The sequence below is a fragment of the Myotis nattereri genome (genome assembly GCF_964212035.1).
Source record: "Myotis nattereri genome assembly, chromosome: 11".
Classification (NCBI taxonomy): domain Eukaryota; kingdom Metazoa; phylum Chordata; class Mammalia; order Chiroptera; family Vespertilionidae; genus Myotis; species Myotis nattereri.
In genome coordinates, this window is record NC_138086.1 from 30,844,237 (window position 1) to 30,861,864 (window position 17,628).

Consider the following 17,628-nt stretch of genomic DNA (forward strand, 5'->3'; position numbering starts at 1 on the left):
TTGGGGTGTCTGCTGACCCTCTGGCCTCATTGCGATAACACCCTGCAGATAGCTCTACCGTGAGGCTTATTGATATACAGCAAATGGCTGTTTGCCTGTGTCTCCCTCAAAAGATGTACTCATGTCTTCTGAGCATGTTGGAAGTATCTACACTAATAAAAGAGAAAAATGGTAATTGGCGTACGACGATACCCTTTTCATTGGCTAATCAGGGCTATATGCAAATTAACTGCCAACTAAGATTGGCAGTTAACTGCCAACAAGATGGTGGCTAATTTGCATATGTAGGCACAATGCAGGGAGGCGAAAGGGAAAGCAGGAAGAAGCCCCCTGCCACTGACAGTGATCTGAAACCCAGGGGGGAGCTAAGAGCTGGGGGGCAGGGCAAAGGCGGCCCTGGGGCCACCTTTGCCCTGCCCCCCAGCCATGATCGGAGAATCAGGTGCCTTTGCCGCCCTGGCCAGTGATAGCAGGAAGTAGGGGTGGAGCCAGCGATAGGAGCTGGGCACGGTCGAAGCTGGCAGTCCCAGGAGCTAGGGGTCCCTTGCCTGGGCCTAAAGCGAAGCCCATGATCGCGGCGCCCCCCACTGCCACTGCAGGTCCCCGCTGCCTGGGCCGGACGCCTAGGCCAGAGGCGTTAGGCCTGGGCAGGGGCGGAGCCTGCAACCGCGGGGAGCTGGGGGTCCCCTGCCCAGGCCTGACACCTCTGCCGGAGGCCTCAGGCCTGGTCAAGGGGCCGATCCGGTGATTGGTGATCGGAGGGTGATGAGGGTCAACTCCTCTGGCCGAGGCATCAGGCCTGGGTGGGGGGCGGAGCCGGGGATTGGGGGGATATGATGGTCCCCTTGCCCAGGCCTGAAGCCTGGGTCAGAGGCGTCAGGCTTGGGCGGGGGCTGGAGCAAGCGATCAGAGGGAGATGGGGGTCCCCTGCCCAGGCATGATTCCTGGGCCAGAGGCCTCAGGCCTGGGCGGGGGCCAGAGCCAGTGATCGGGGGGAGATGGGGGTCCCCTGTCCAAGCCTGACACCTCTGGCGGAGGCGTCAGGCCTGGGAAAGGGGCCAATCAGGTGATCGGAGGGTGATGGGGGTCAACGCCTGAGGGCTCCCAGTATGTGAGAGGGGGCAGGCTGGCCTGAGGGACACTCTCCCCCCCACACACACCCAGTGCACGAATTTCGTGCACCGGGCCCCTAGTCCTATCTAATAAAAGAGAAAGATGGTAATTAGCGTACGACCACTACCCTTCCCATTGGCTAATCAGGGAGATATGCAAATTAACTGCCAGCCAAGATGGCGGCCGGCAGCCAGGCAGCTGATGCGAACAGGGAGGCTTGCTTGCTTCAGTGACAGAGGACTCCAACGTTCCCCGCCTGACTTGCCGGCCTCTCAGCTGCAACTCTAAGCAACTATGTTGCAAATATAGAAGCTAAAAAAAACCCAGCCGGGCTTCAGCCAGCCGGACTGCAACATTGTATCAAATACAGACGGTAAACAAAGGCCAGAAACCTGTTTTCAGCAGCCGAGGCCTCAGAGCTAAAGCTGGCCCAGAATAAAAAAAAAGAAAAGAAAAAAAGGAGCGATTGGGAGCCTGAAAGCCTGAAAACGGCCCTCAGCCCCTCAGCCAGACTGGCCAGGCACCCCAGTGGGGACTCCCACCCTGATCCAGGACACCCTTCAGGGCAAACCAGCCAGCCCCTACCCGTGCACCAGGCCTCTATTCTATATAGTAAAAGGGTAATATGCCTCCTGGCACCAGGATCAGCGGAGCCTAGAGGCCTCCCGGCACCGGGATCAGCATGACAGGGGGCAGCACCCAAACCCCCTGATCACCCTGCGGCTCTGTGTGTGACGGGGTAGAGCCATAGCCTCCCCATTGGCCCTTCCCTGAGTGTGACAGTGGCGGCGCCCCAACCCCCTGATCGGCCCTGCTCTGTGGGTGATAGAGGGCAGTGCCCCAACCCCCTGATCTGCCCTGCTCTGTGTGTGATGGGGGGCGGTGCCCCAACCCCCCTGATGGGCCCTGCTCTGTGAGTGACAGTGGGGAGCTCCTCAACCCCCTGATCAGCCCTGCTCTGTGTGTGACAGGGTACGGAGCCCCAACCTCCCTGATGGGCCCTGCTCTGTGCATGACAGGGGGCAGTGCCCCAACCCCCTGATCCACCCTGCTCTGTGTGTGCCAGGGTACGGAGCCCCTACCCCCCTGATGGGCCCTGCTCTGTGCGTGACAGGGGTGGCGCCGCAACCTCCCCATCGACCCTGCCTTGAGTGTGACAGGGGGCGGTGCCCCAATCCCCCAATCGGCCCTACCCTGAGCGTGACTGAGGGTGGCATCACAACCTCCTGATCTCCCTGCTCTGTGCATGACAGGGGGCGGTGCCCCAACTCCCCAATCGGCCCTGCTCTGAGCCCAACCAGGGGCTGCACCTAGGGATTGGGCCTGCCCTCTGCCACCCGGGAGCAGGCCTAAGCCAGCAGGTCGTTATCTCCTGGGAGCAGGCCTAAGCCAGCAGGTCGTTATCTCCCGAGGGGTCCCAGACTGCGAGAGGGCACAGGCCAAGCTGAGGGACCCCCCTCCACCCCGAGTGCACAAATTTTTGTGCACTGGTCCTCTAGTTCAATAATATTCACTGAATTTATAGATGAGGAACTGAGGCTACCAGAGTATTTTCCCAAGATCACATGTAGAGGAACCAGTAAAACCCTGGCCTTTGACCTCAAATCCCAAGTTCTTTCACTTTATCATGTCGGAGGTTTCTCTGTCAGTCCCCAATTAAAGTCCCAACTACCAAACATTTGTGTGAGTTTGTTTTGAAGCTGGTGTGTACCTTCCTGTGACCAATACATTGAATGGGAATGTAGTCAGAGAACTCATCTTTATTTTTGCCTCCCACTGTCTCTCTCCTTCGTCTAAGACCATCTGTAGGAGAAAACCTTCTTCACCCTGTGCTTCCACCCCTCCCCTTGCTACCAAGGTGCCTGGTTCTCCAAGGTCAAAAGTGGTGAAAAGGGAAGGAAAAACAGAACTGGAAAGCAGGGATGGCAGGAAGACACTTAACTCAGGTCCAAAACTTAAAGGGCCCAGTAATGAAGGTAAATATTAATGCATATCTTTTAAAATCTCATGGAGAAACTTCAGGATGAACAACACACCAAAAATGTACATAAAGACAGGCTGTCATTTTTTGTTTGTTTTCTGACCTTGAGTTATTGTGCAATGGGAACAGTGTTTCTAATCAGCCTGTCATAGTTCAAGGGCCATCAGGTCATCATGTCCCTCGATGGGTGTGTCTGTGAGAGCTTATAATGGTGTGAGAACAGATGGGGCAGCAAAGGACTTCATATGTAATCATGTTTTTTGATTGTAGTGCGTTTACATGTTGTTCAACATGTGGGAGAACTTTTAAAGGGATACATCCTATGGCCTCAGGCTTCACTATGGCTTGGCATGGCACTAAGGGAGCATGTTTATTTTACTGGTACATCTGGAAGATGGCTTTACAACTCCAGGTCCGGCAGCTGTTTAAAGCGGACTTTATTTCTCTTGGGACCCCTCGGGTTCCTTAGAGGCAGTCCCTGGGAACATTTCGTGTAACTCGGGAGAAGTGTCTCACAACTGCTGGCCAGGTCTCTCTGGTTTTTCAGAGGTCAGTTCCACAAAGACTCTGGTCTTTTGCCGTCCTTCATTCCTTCATGGGGTCCTCTAGGGCAGGACTTAAAATGCTTCCAGGCTGGCTTTCTACGGAGGAGGGCCACAGTGGTCTTGAAAATGCTCCAGCATCTCTGGCTCTGAAACCCTCTGGAGCTCAGGCCTCCTGGAGCAGCCCCCCCCCCCCCGACAACCCCCCATATCTCCCTGTTGGACCTAATGCTCTGGCTTTAGGGTTTTCCAGGAGAGAGCCAGACACAGTCCATTGTGTGTCTTCTTTCCTCCCTGATATAAAAGGAGAAGGAGCCCCACCCTTCTCCTGAGGGGGTGGGAGAATCATAGTACAGTTTTGTGCAAGTCAGATTTGCCACAAATTCTTCTCCTTTTTCAACAATTTGCTCCCTTATACTCTCAATGTAGTAATGGCTTTTAAGAGCCATACTATCAGTTTTCAGATAGCTACTGAACAGTTCCTTTAGGGTGGTCTAGCTCAAAGCTCTCTTTTGTATCATATCTATAACCTTGGGGTCTTAGCCGAGGATTCCATTTGAACTTTTCACTACTCTTATAATGAAGAGGCTTTTTTGTTTTCTCCCTAAAATTCTGGACACGGTGAGAGAAAAGAAGTGGTGAATTAAGGTTCTTCAGCTCTATTCTAAAAGGCAGGAGTCTGCTTTTTTGTTGCTGCTGTTAATCCTTACCCAAGGATACTTTTTCCATTGATTTTTAGAGTGAGTGGAAGGAAGGGAGGGACGGAGGGAGGGTGACGGCAGAGGGGATGTGGGCATGGCTGAGAGAAAGCATCTTGAAGTGGAGTTGCTTGTATTGTGTAAGGACTAGTAAAAGTTGATGGCATGTGTAATGAAATTTCTGATCTGCCAGATCCTTTCATGGGGAGGGGGGAGAATTTGATCTAGACTTCAGATTTATGATATTCCTGAGGAGCCTCATGTTGAGACTTAAAAGCTCTCTCTTAAGGAGTTGGGTGAGACATGCAGCCCTTGCATTTTGAATGTGCATATTTACATCATTGATTTGTAATATGTAAACATGCAAAATAAATCAATAACTTTGTAAAAAAAAAAAAAAGTTAGCCAGGTAGAGCAGTAAAGAAGAAGAAACTGCACATTGAAAACGAGAGGCCAAAGGGTATGTTTGTTATCTGCACTGCTCTAAGGCACATTCTCAGAGGTGCCCTGGTGTGTGAGTGTGTGAGGGTGTGTGTGTGTGTGTGTGTGTGTGTGTGTGTTTGTGTGTGTGAGGCTGCATTGAAAAGGCCAACTTGTGCTCATTCACTTCCCTCCTGGGGTTCCTCCAAAGACCCACGACCCTATTTCCAAGTAATGCATCAGCCAAACAGACTGTTTACATCAGCCTGCTCTTCGCCTTGCAGCCACTCTCATCTATCTACCCCTGATTTTATGATTGTCCTTGATGCTTGTTCTCTGCCCCTGCGTGGGTGTCAACTCCTCATTTGCTTGGCCATCAGTACATGGTGTGGGGACCATCTCTGCGTCATCTCCCAAAGTGTCTTCCCAGAACAGTGAGATTTCTTCACATCGCAAATGGTGATCCCATGCCTCACCCCTATCCCTAGCATAGAATTATTTGGTTGTTTTAATTTTTTTTTTAATTTTAAGTTTTTGCATTCAAAGACACAATCTTGATATTCATATCTTAGTTTTTTTTCTTTGGGAAAAGAAACCAGGAATACCACACTGCTCAGGCAATAAGGCAATCACAGTGGAATCCCATCTCAGAGAACCAGGCTCCAGTAAAACCAGTACCACCAATTAGCTGCATAAGCGTGGAAAGTGGTTTTCTGAATTTAAAACAATCACTGGACTAGTACTAGGTGATCTGTAAGATATGTCCCACTTGGGTTCTATCAAGCAGAGAGAAAATATTTGGTCTTACAAGGAGGACAAGGGGTGGCACATTATTGATATTGTTGATATTGAGCAGAAACAGTACTAATTACCTCCCTTCCCTTCCCTTCCCTTCCCTTCCCTTCCCTTCCCTTCCCTTCCCTTCCCTTCCCTTCTCCCTCTCTCTCTCTCTCTCTCTCTCTGTCTCTCTCTCTCTCTCTCTCTCTCTCTCTCTCTCTCTCTCTCTCTCACACACACACACACACACACACACACACACACGATGGGAACATTTCAGTTAAAGGAGATCAGCAGTAGGTTTAAGGTTAGCATTCTCCATAAATGTTTTGATAATTGTACACTTGTAATTAAGTTCTGCTTGAGAAGATTGGTTCTCACGGTGCAACTTGAGAACTTCCTTCATTGCTTATTCAACTCCAAAGCTGAATGGGTCTCTATGTCCTCCTAGCCACCAATTTAGTGTGTTGTCTTAAGATCCAAAGCACGATGATACCACTGAGAGGTGGTCTCCTCTACCTGACTTCTAACCAATATCTAGTGGCAATTAGTGATCTGTATTTTTTGAAAAAGAAAAAAAAAGCTACAAAAATCTGTTAATATTTAGGTTTTGAAGAATATCTTCTCATCTAAGAGAGCTAATTACACTGTTTTTCTTCTAAGGGGTAGTTGGCTCTAAATTTCTAGTGTTGTGTGTGCGTGCATATGTGTGTGTACCTGTCTCAAATAAAGTTACAATTCCAGTTTGGCAACCCCTTAATTGCAGGGATTGTTAAAAAGATTATTATGCAAGTCATTGCAGAGAACTCAGCACCCTATAAAAGCCATGTGGCAGGAATGAGGGATTTCTCAACTTACCACATTAACCTTGCAATAAACCAACCCCTCTCTGGAAACGTCAGGCCAGGAGGACTACCTGGAGGGTGCTTTGTAGGGTCTTCTCAGGAAATCTTTTTGTTGTTGAGGGAGGTTGGGCAAATCACAGTCCCTTGGTTTAATTCCTTATCTTGCTCTCTGGTTTTTCTCCTTTTATGTCTCTCATTTTTTTCTAATTATATACTGAATGTAGAAAGTTTGTAAAATGCATACAAGTATAAAGAAGTAGAAATAAATTAATTAAAATTTCACCTCCCAGTTACAACCCCTATCAACCTCAAACAATACTCCCAGTCATTTCACTCACGCATTAAATACGTAGTTATCTCCTGCTTTTACACTTAATATTATAGGACAGGCATTTTTTCCTTATTTAAAAAATTACTTGTAACCATCATTTTCAGTGGCTACCAAGAGTTTTATTTATGGAATCTGCCAAAACAGACCTCTATTATTAGACATAGTCACAGTCAATTTTTCAATTGCACAAAAATATCACATTGATCATCTTAATATCAAAATATTTGTGTGTACTTTTAATTACTCTTAAATATAGGTTACTAAAAGTGGCATTACTAGCACAGGGTCAGAAAGTAGAAGCCTTTAAAGCCTCTCTAAACACACTGCGGAATTGCTATTCAGAAAGATTGTGTTAATTTTTATTTCTACCACAAGCAATACATGAAAGGAACCATTTTTACCATACTTTCATCAGTTGGGGCATTCACATTGTGATACATATCTTTGTTACATTAATAGGAAAGTAAAATATCATATATTTGTAGTTTTAATTCTTGGTTATTTGATTTCTGTGAAGTTGATCATTTTTTCTTGTTTTTATGTTTTTTTTTAAGTTGATCATTTTACTAAATGTTTATCATTCAATTGCATGTGCATTAGACAATTCATATTCTTTAGCCATTGTCTATTCTAAATCTAGAGGGTTTTTATTTTTTTATTTGCATGAGTTTATTTACTTTTTAGTCCATAATGTTTGTTTTAGTATTTCCCTCAAATGATTGTATTTCAAACCAAACTTTATCTTTTAGATGTATAGAAGTTTAAATATGTGTTGCAGTTCAACTTTCCATCTGTTTTCTTTTATTTTTAAACTTAGAAATTTATCTCCACTCCAGACATTCATTAACATTTTACTTCTCCTTTCTTTTATTGAATACTAGAGGCCCGGTGCACAAAAATTTGTGCACTCGGTGGGGAGGGGGGGTCCCTCAGCCCGGCCTGTGCCCTCTAGCAGTCTGGGACCCCTCGGGAGATAACGACCTGCTGGCTTAGGCCTGCTCCCAGGTGGCAGAGGGCAGGCCCAATCCCTAGGTGCAGCCCCTGGTCGGGCTCAGAGCAGGGCCGATTGGGGGGTTGGGGCACCATCCCCTGTCACACTCAAGGCAGGGTCGATGGGGAGGTTGCGGCGCGACCCCCTGTCACGCGCAGAGCAGGGCCAATCCGGGGGTTGGGGCGCTGCCCCCTGTCACACACAGAGCAGGGCCCATCAGGGTGGTTGGGGCTCCATACCCTGTCATGCACAGAGCAGGGCCCATCAGGGGGTTGGGGAGCTCCCTCCTGTCACGCACAGAGTAGGTCCAATAGGGGAGTTGGGGCACCGTTCCCTGTCACACACAGAGCAGGGCGGATCAGTGGGATGGTGCGCCGCCCTCTATCACCCACAGAGCAGGGCCAATCAGGGGATTGGGGCGCTGCCACTCTCACACTCAGGGCAGGGCCAATGGGGAGGTTATGGCTCTACCCTGTCACACACAGAGCAGGGCCGATCAGGGTGTTTGGGCACTGCCCCATGTCACGCTGATCCCGGTGCTGGGAGGCCTCGTGGCTCCGCTGATCCCGGTGCTGGGAGGCATATTACCCTTTTACTATATAGGGTAGAGGCCTGGGGCACGGGTGGGTGACAACTCGTTTGCCCTGAAGGGTGTCCTGGATCAGGGTGGGGGTCCCCACTGGGGTGCCTGGCCAGCCTGGGTGAGGAGATGATGGCTGTTTGCAGCTGGTCACACACCCTTCTGGGTAGGGGTCCCCACTGGGGTGCCTGGCCAGTCTGGGTGAGGGGCTGAGGGCTGTTTTCAGGCTGGGGGTTACTGAACTCCCAAACGCTCCTTTTTTCCTTTTTTTTTTTTTTTTTTATTCTGGGCCAGCTTTAGCTTGAGGCTTGGCTCCAGTTCTTAGGCCTCCGCTTTGCATACAATGTTGCGAATCTGCTGGCTGAAGTCCGGGGGTATTTGTTACAATGTTTGAAACTGCAGGCTCAGAGGCCTGCAGCCGCAGGCGGGGAACGTTGGTTTCCTCCGTCACTGAGGCAAGCAAGCCTCATGTTAGTTTCAAGCTGCCTGGCTGCCAGTCGCCATCTTGGCTGACAGTTAATTTGCATATCTCACTGATTAGCCAATGAAAAGGGTAGCGGTCGTACGCCAATTACCATGTTTCTCTTTTATTTATCTCAGTGTAGATACATGTTTATCTCAGTGTAGATACATGAATTATTTTAAATGCAAAACACATACACACACGTATACTTACCTCCCGCCCCCAAGTCTGAGGATATATCCATTAGCTCAAAGAAAGCAAAAGTAATGATTTATAAGAGGGTAAGCTGTCCTTTATTAGGAACCAGTTGGACTGTGAGTTTAAATAAGTGTGTTTGAAAGAAACACCTGTGCCTTGGTGAGCTGCTGCGGAGGAGGAGTGGGGGTGCCTGGAAGGAGGTGTTAGAAAATTCTCCTCCCGACTGGAAGGGCGACTTTCACACTGATCTGGAGGCCTCCTCATGTTCTCCATCTGCTTATTTTTCTGAGTTTCTAGGAGAAATTTGTAGCAATTGTGGATTCAAGGAATAATGACTTAAGACTTTTCCTAAGATTGGCAGATAGCTATAGGTTGCAGAATGCACAGTTCCTCATTTTCACAGAATTGAGAGAAACAAAAGAGTTTGAGAACTGGAGGAAAGCTGATCGGGGGTATCCAGGAGTCTTTCGACATCTCCCCATAAAACACAGAAGCAGGTAAATGTAGAGCCCAAGTCTCAGGGCCCCAAAGGTGAGCCATGTGGAGATAGGAAGCCCAGGTCAGAAGAAGCTGGAATTCCCCTTTTGAAATGAAATGAGGAATACCAGAGTTAGATTAAGCATTCACACAGTTTGAAATTCAGCGTGAGAAAGGCAGATACTGGTACTTGATAAAATTTTATCTACACGGTGGATGAGCTTATTTTTATTTTACCATTGTGGATTATTCAAATTTTGTATTGGTTAGCAATTGGGTAAGCACATCAGTTTTTCAGTTGAAATGATAATGTATGTCCTCATAGTCATTCCCACATGGAAAAAGCCCAAGCAATTGATCTAACAGCTACTACCCAGAGTTTATTTCTTTTTTTAAAAAAAGTCAGAAACATCGATGAGAGAGAAACATCAATCAGCTGCCTCCTGCACACCTCCCACTGGGGATGTGCCCACAACCAAGGTTCATGCCCTTGATGGGAATCAAACCCGGGACCCTCCACTCCGCAGACCAACGTTCTATCCACTGAGCCAAACTGGCCAGGGCCAGAGTTTATTTCTTAACCTATCTGAACTGCAAGCATAGTGACTAGAGGAACTACTCCATTTGTAAAGAACCGGCTTTGTAAATCTGGTCTTATAAAGTGACCATAGATTTCACAAATCAACAATTATGTCCTGTTTGTGTACATTTGTCAAGAGTCCCTGTGGATCTAATTCTGTCTTCAAGGAACTGGGCAAAATACCCAGCTCTTGACATGCCTGTTTCTTCAGCTTTAATGTTGGGCTTTGACTAAATCTCTAAGGTTGCTTTTAGCTCTAAAATTTGGATGTGTTTTAAATCCTGCAATTAGGAGAAACCTAAAAGCATAGCTTTTCTTGCTGTTCTTTTTTTTTTTTTTTAATATATTTTATTGATTTTTTTACAGAGAGGAAGGGAGAGAGATAGAGAGTTAGAAACAATCGATGAGAGAGAAACATCGATCAGCCGCCTCCTGCACACCCCCCACTGGGGACGTGCCCGCAACCCAGGTACATGCCCTTGACCGGGATCGAACCTGGGACCCTTCAGTCCACAGGCCGACGCTCTATCCACTGAGCCAAACCGGGTTCGGCTTCTTGCTGTTCTTTAGCTATATGAAAACACATTTCAGTAGAGGCATAGAGAGCAGCCTAGAACTTTAGCTGATTAGGAGTACTAGAAACAAAAACTAATATTATTTTTTAAAGTAACTTTAATTGCCTAAGCAATGTGACTAATCTGTCTCTGAGTTTTCTTAGTTTCTCTTTTTACAAACTTTTCATTTTTTCTGTTCTCTTTTCTTTTTAAAATTAATCTTGTTATATGTCATATCTACCATATTCAATTAGTTAAAACATTTTAATAAAGAATTAAAACATTGCAAATAGTAAACCACAGGTATCTCAACATATTGGAACACTTTTTTTTTTTTAATATATTTTTATTGATTTTTTACAGAGAGGAAGGGGGAGGGATAGAGAGCCAGAAACATCGATGAGAGAGAAACATCGACCAGCTGCCTCCTGCACACCTCCTACTGGGGATGTGCCCGCAACCAAGGTACACGCCCTTGACCGGAATCGAACCTGGGACCCTTGAGTCCGCAGGCCGACGCTCCATCCATGGAGCCAAACGGTTTTGGCTGGAACACCTTTCTGTAGTAAAATCCTACTGGCCAAATAACTGGACCATGACTGAGGCACTACCACCACCTGGTGGCACATTGTTTAATTACAGGGAAAATATCGTAAGAAAAGTCAGTTTTTTTAGTGAAATTAAAAAGTGACAACAATAGTTTTAAACAAGTCTCTGAAAATTATATTTAATAAGGCAATAACTACAGACATAAAGATATTATAATCTAGTAGTGAGCAGGTTAGTGCCATCAAACCTAAAGTCATACAACACTATTAAATGCTTGCATCTGTGCCTTTGGGAAGGAAAAATCCACTCCCTCCCCTCTCCTCCAATGGCTCAGTAGCATTTATTTATTTATTCTTTAAAATTACACGTCATAGATGTTTATTGTAGAAAATTAGGAAACTCAAAGAAGCGAGAATATTATAAAGTTCACTTATAATGACATCACTCAAGTGTAAACAGTTAACTTTTTGGCATATTTCCAAAATAATTTTATTTCTACATAATTTTTATTGATGGACTAACCCTATTACTAATAACAGCTAAAACATTGTACTTACTATATGCCAGGCACAGTTCCAAGTGCTTTATATTAAATTTAATCTTCATGGCTATCCAATGAGTAAGGTACCATTATTATCTTCATGTTACACACAGGAAACTGAAGCATATAGAAGGGAAGGAGCTTACCCAATGCTACATAGATAATAATCGGTAGAGCTGGAGTTCAAACCTAGTCTTCTTGGATTTAGAATCTGTTCTTAACCAATATACCACCTCTGTGTATTCTGTTACATGGTTATATTTTATTTAATAAATTACCCATTGTTGGACATGTAGGTAGCTTCTAAATTATTGTTATCATAAACAATGATGTAATGGTCATCCTTGTAGCTAAATTTTTGCAAATGTATCATTATATGTTTCAGCTAAATTCCAGGAAGTAAAATGAAGATTAAATAAACACCATATTTTTTAAAAATATTTTTTATTTTTTTAAATATATTTTATTGATTTTTTACAGAGAGGAAGGGAGAGAGAGAGTTAGAAACATCGATGAGAGAGAAACATCGATCAGCTGCCTCCTGCACATCTCCTACTGGGGATATGCCCGCAACCCAGGTACATGCCCTTGACCGGAATTGAACCTGGGACCTTTCAGTCCACAGGCCAATGCTCTATCCACTGAGCCAAACCGGTTTCAGCTTAAAAATATTTTTTAATTGATTTCAGAGAGGGAAGGAGAGGGAGAGAGAAATAGAAACATCAATGATGAGAGAGAATTATTGATTGGCTGTCTCCTGCACACCCCCTACTGGGGTTTTACAACCGGCCATGTGCCCAGACCAGGAATCTAACCATGACCTCCTGGTTTATAGGTCAATGATCAACCACTGAGCCACACTGGCTGGATGACATCACATGTTTAGGTTTATTATCTAATTGCCTTGTGTGAGAAAAGCAAGGAAGAACTCAAAGAAACAGAGGTGTGTTGAGGGTGTGTACCAATCAATACTTCCAGGAACAGGTCTACTTTATTCATTAATTTTTTATAAATGGAAAAGTCATAAATTCTTATTGTAAAAAATTCAAACAATGATTCTCAAGCTCCTTTTTGTGTATATTAGGATTCAGCAACAAAGTCAATACATTGTAGTTAATGGGAACTCAGTTTCCCACTGTTAATAATATGAGTTACAAACAGGTGGAGGGGAAGGCTGAAATAGAACCAGTAGCACTGGAATTAGAGGTATGGGTATGAATTTAATGGCATTTAAAAAAAATTCATATAGATATAGAAATAGGTTCAGATCTGTGTATGGGTGTTTACTAGCTTTGTATATGTGTGTTTACTAGCTTTGTTTGCTGAGAGGCCTAAAAGCAGTAACCTCTAGTAGCAATGAACAACCTAGCTTCCAGATCTTGGTTTCTAGATGCCATTTTTTTAAAAAAAGAACTACATCTCCTCTGAGAAACATCTGATTCCAAGGCTGGGGCTCAGAGAGTTCAAGAGAGCATAGAACATCTTTGTGTCAGAAAGTAAGTAAATATAAAAATTTTGTCAATATTAAAAGTTAAAAAATTCAAGCAATGTAAAAATGTATCCTATATAATAAAAGACTATATGCAAATTGACTCTAACAGCAAAATGACCAGTCGCTATGACATGCACTGACCACCAGGGGGCAGATGCTCAATGCAGGAGCTGCCCCCTGGTGGTCAGTGCGCTCCCACAGGGGGAGCTCAGCTCAGCCACAAGCTGGGCTGATGGCTGCGAGTGCAGTGGCGGTGGCAGGACCCTCTCCTGCTTCCTCAGCAGTGGTAAGGATGTCCGACTGTGGCTTAGGCTCCTGGGCTGCCAGAGGGATGTCTGACGGCCAGCTTAGGCCGATCCCTCATGTCCCGGACTGCAAGAGGACTCAGGCTAGGCTGACCCCCAGAGTGCATGAATTTTTGTGAACCAGGCCTCTAGTATGTTATAAGAGGGAAAGTGATTTCCTATTCTTTTAATTTTTTTCTCAGACATACTCACAGTAAGCAGTTTGGTTGGTAGTCTTCCAAACATATGCTATGCATATACAAATATGTGTGTGTGTATGTGGCTGTAAGTATGTTCCTATACATAATGTTCAAGTAGGTTCATACTATCCTATCTAATAAAAGAGAAACATGGTAATTGGCCATACATCCATTACCCTTCCCATTGGCTAATCAGGGCGATATGCAAATTAACTGCCAGCCAAGATGGCAGTTAACCGCCAACAAAGATGGCGGCTAATTTGCATACTGAAAGCAGGGTAGGACAGCGTAAGACACCATCCAGGCCCCCCGTTTGCCATGGGGGCTGCCGGGGGCTGGGACCAAGGCAAGCGGTGCTGATCATTGCACCGGAGCCCTCCCCCGCCCACCGGAGGAGTGGGGGCTGGGGCCAAGGCAAGCGGTGCCGATCGCTTCGCCTGCCTACCAGAGACAGGGGGCCCACTCCTTGTGCCATCCGCGGGCAGGGGTGGGGCAAAGGCAAGCAGTGCAGTTCGACTAGCCCGAGCCCAAGCCCGCCCACTGGAGACCCATCCCAATGCGATCTGGGGGCGGGCGGGGGCTGGGGCAAGGCAAGCGGTGCCCATTGCCTTGCTGGAGCCCTTGCCCGCCCACCAGAGACACGTCCCAATGCACGTGGGCTAGGACGAAGGCAAGAGATGCGGATCGCCTCGCCCGAGCCCAAGCCCGCCCATGTGCCAATGCATGGGGGCCGGGGCGAAGGCAAGCGGTGTGGATCGCCTCGCCTGAGTCCAAGCCCACCCAACGGAGACCCATCCCAATGTGATCTGGGGGCGGGCAGAGGCTGGGGCAAGGCAAGCAGTGCCCATTGCGCCGGGTGTGGGGTGAAGGCAAACGGTGCAGATTGCCTTGCCAGAGCCCTCGCCTGCCCACTGGAGACACGGGGCCCACTCTGAGAGAGAGAGAGAGAGAGAGAGAGAGAGAGAGAGAGAGAGAGAGAGAGGCGGAATTTTGTATCCCGCATCCCTCCCTGATTGACCACTGTGATTCCAAGCCAGCAAGGGCTGCCTTTAGGACAGTGCTCCAGGTCCCTCACCCCCACCCCAGGCCCGAGAGCACAGTGCTGGGCAGGGGCACCCAGGGATTTGGGAATGCAGCACGAGGGGCTGGCACAACGTGGGGGTGAGCTGTGTTTACACCGCCAAGTTCCCCACTTCTACCCTGGCCGGGCATGCATCCTCCTTCCCCTCAGAGGCCCAGCTCCTGCCTACATGCTTGCTGGGCAGGCCCAACTGCACCGGGGAGTGAGCCATGGTGATTGGGATGGCCACTTCCTGGGATGGGACGGCCGGACCACGGCGATTCATGAGGGCAATGAGGCCCGTGGGGCATGTGCAGGGGGTGGCCGGCCAAGCCGAGACTGGCTTCAGTGGGGCCAGTGGGAGCCCGTTGAGGCCACCCCAACCCCCACAGGTCCCGGGTGGATGGTGGCCCAGTGGAGAGCGGTTTCTCCGTGCATGGTGCCCAGGGATGGCTGTGAGCTGCTACAACCCCGCCCCACGCTTCAGGGAGGGGGAGAAGGCTTGCAGCCACCAGCACCCTAGGCTGCACCTCCTGTGCCTCAGTCTGCCAGGTTGGCAGGGTCCAGAGCAGGTGAGCTGCTCCCTTCCCCCAGTGGTAGAACAGGGAGGAGAGTGCTGGGTGCAGGGAGGGGACCTCAGCTGGGATCTTCCTGGTGTGGGGAAGGGGCCCTGCCTGGGCCCAGTGGGGAGCTTAGGAAGTCTGGCTAAGCAGGCACTGGTTCATACCAACTCTTACTCTGCCATCTTCCTCCAGCTCTTCAAGGTAGCCCCCCTGCCCCACCTGTCCGGGGCAACGGGCTCTGGGTGACCTCCCTGAGCTCAGACTGTGGACCCAGAGACCTCAAGGAAGAGTGCAGGGGCCGGTGCAGAACTACCAGGGCAGAGTGTCTCGGTGAAGTTTGCAACTGACCCATGGAGGAAACCCCAGAGGGGAAAGGCCGGGAGGCATGAATTGCCAGCACTTTAGCCACATGAAAACAGCTCCACTTGGAATGTGAGGTGGTTATATGTTCAGCTGAGGAGTGAGAGGGCTGAACTCCACCATCGCTGGGCTCCTGTCAGTCCGAGGCCCAAGCGTCCACCATGACAAGGAAAGAACAGAGTGAGGGGCCTGGAGGAAGGGAGGACAATTGAAGAAAACCGTGTCTAGACTTTCCCCAGCCCTCTCCTTTCTGCTGCCTACAAGAGCCCCAGGCCCGGCCACAGTTCTGTCTCCACCTTTTAGTCCCCTATTCTCCAACCGCAGAGGAAAGAAATAAGGAAGGACTCTGTGCTGCCTTCAGAAAGTATCTATATACCTGATCGGCCAGTTGCCTTCCACAGAGGGAGGCCAGACTGCGGCTTAGGCCTGCTCCCCACAGGGACATCAGTAGGACATCCTGTGAGGGCTCCCAGACTGTTAGAGGGGGCAGGCTGGGCTGAAGGATGCCCCCTGAGTGCACAAATTTTTGTGCACCGGGCCACTAGTCCTATCTAATAAAAGAGAAACATGGTAATTAGCGTACGACCGCTACCCTTCCCATTGGCTAATCAGGACAATATGCAAATTAACTGCCAGCCAAGATGGCGGCCTGCAGCCAGGCAGCTTAAAGCGATCATGAGGCTTGCTTGCTTCAGTGACGGAGGACTCCAACGTTCACCTGCCCCTGCAGGCCTCTGAGCTGCAACTCTAAGCAACTATGTTACAAATATAGAAGCCAAACAAAACTCCAGAAACCTGCTTTAGTCCGTAGGGCTTCAGCCAGCAGGATCGCAACATTGTTTCAAATACAGAAGGTAAACAAAGGCCAGAAACCTGATTTCAGCAGCGGAGGCCTAAGAGCTGGAGCCAAGCCTCAAAGCTAAAGCTGGCCCAGAATAAAAAAGAAAAAAAGAAAAAAAGGAGCGGTTGGGAGCTTCAGTCACCTACCAGCCTGAAAACAGCCCTCAGCCCCTCACCCAGACTGGCCAGGCACCCCAGTGGGAACCCCCACCCTGAAGGGGGTGTGACCAGCTGCAAACAGCCATCATCCCCTCACCCAGGCTGGCCAGGCACCCCAGTGGGGACCCCCACCCTGATCCAGGTGGCACCCCAACCCCCACCCCACGGGCCCTGCTCTGTGTGTGATGGGGTAGAGCCATAACCTCCCCATCAGCCCTGCCCTGAGTGTGACAGTGGTGGCGCCCCAACCTCCTGATTGGCCCTGCTCTGTGGGTGATAGAGGGCAGCGCCCCAACCCCCTGATCCGCTCTGCTCTGTGTGTGACAGGCGGCGGTGCCCCAACTCCCCTATCGGCCCTACTCTGTGCATGACAGGGGGGAGCTCCCCAACCCCCTGATGGGCCCTGCTCTGTGCGTGACAGGGTATGGGGCCCCAACCCCCCTGATGGACCCTGCTCTGTGTGTGACAGGGGGCAGCGCCCCAACCTCCTGATTGGCTCTGCTCTGTGTGTGACAGGGGGTGGCGCCGCAACCTCCCCATCGACCCTGCCTTGAGTGTGACGGGGGCGGTGCCCCAACGCCCCAATCGGCACTACCCTGAGCGTGACTGAGGGTGGCATGGCAACCTCCCAATCTGCCCTGCTCTGTGCATGACAGGGGGCGGCGCCCCAACTCCCCAATCGGCCCTGCTCTGAGCCCGACCAGGGGCTGCACCTAGGGATTGGGCCTGCCCTCTGCCACCCAGGAGCAGGCCTAAGTCAGCAGGCTGAGGGACCCCCCCCGCCCCCCCGAGTGCACAAATTTTTGTGCACCGAGCCTCTAGTCCTATCTAATAAAAGAGAAACATGGTAATTAGCCATATATCCGCTACCCTTCCCATTGGCTAATCAGGGTGATATGCAAATTAACTGCCAGCCAAGATGGCAGCCGGCAGCCAGGCAGCTTAAAGTTAACATGAGGCTTGCTTGCTTCAGTGACGGAGGAAACCAATGTTCCCCACCTGCCTTGCCGGCCTCTGAGCTTACAGTTTG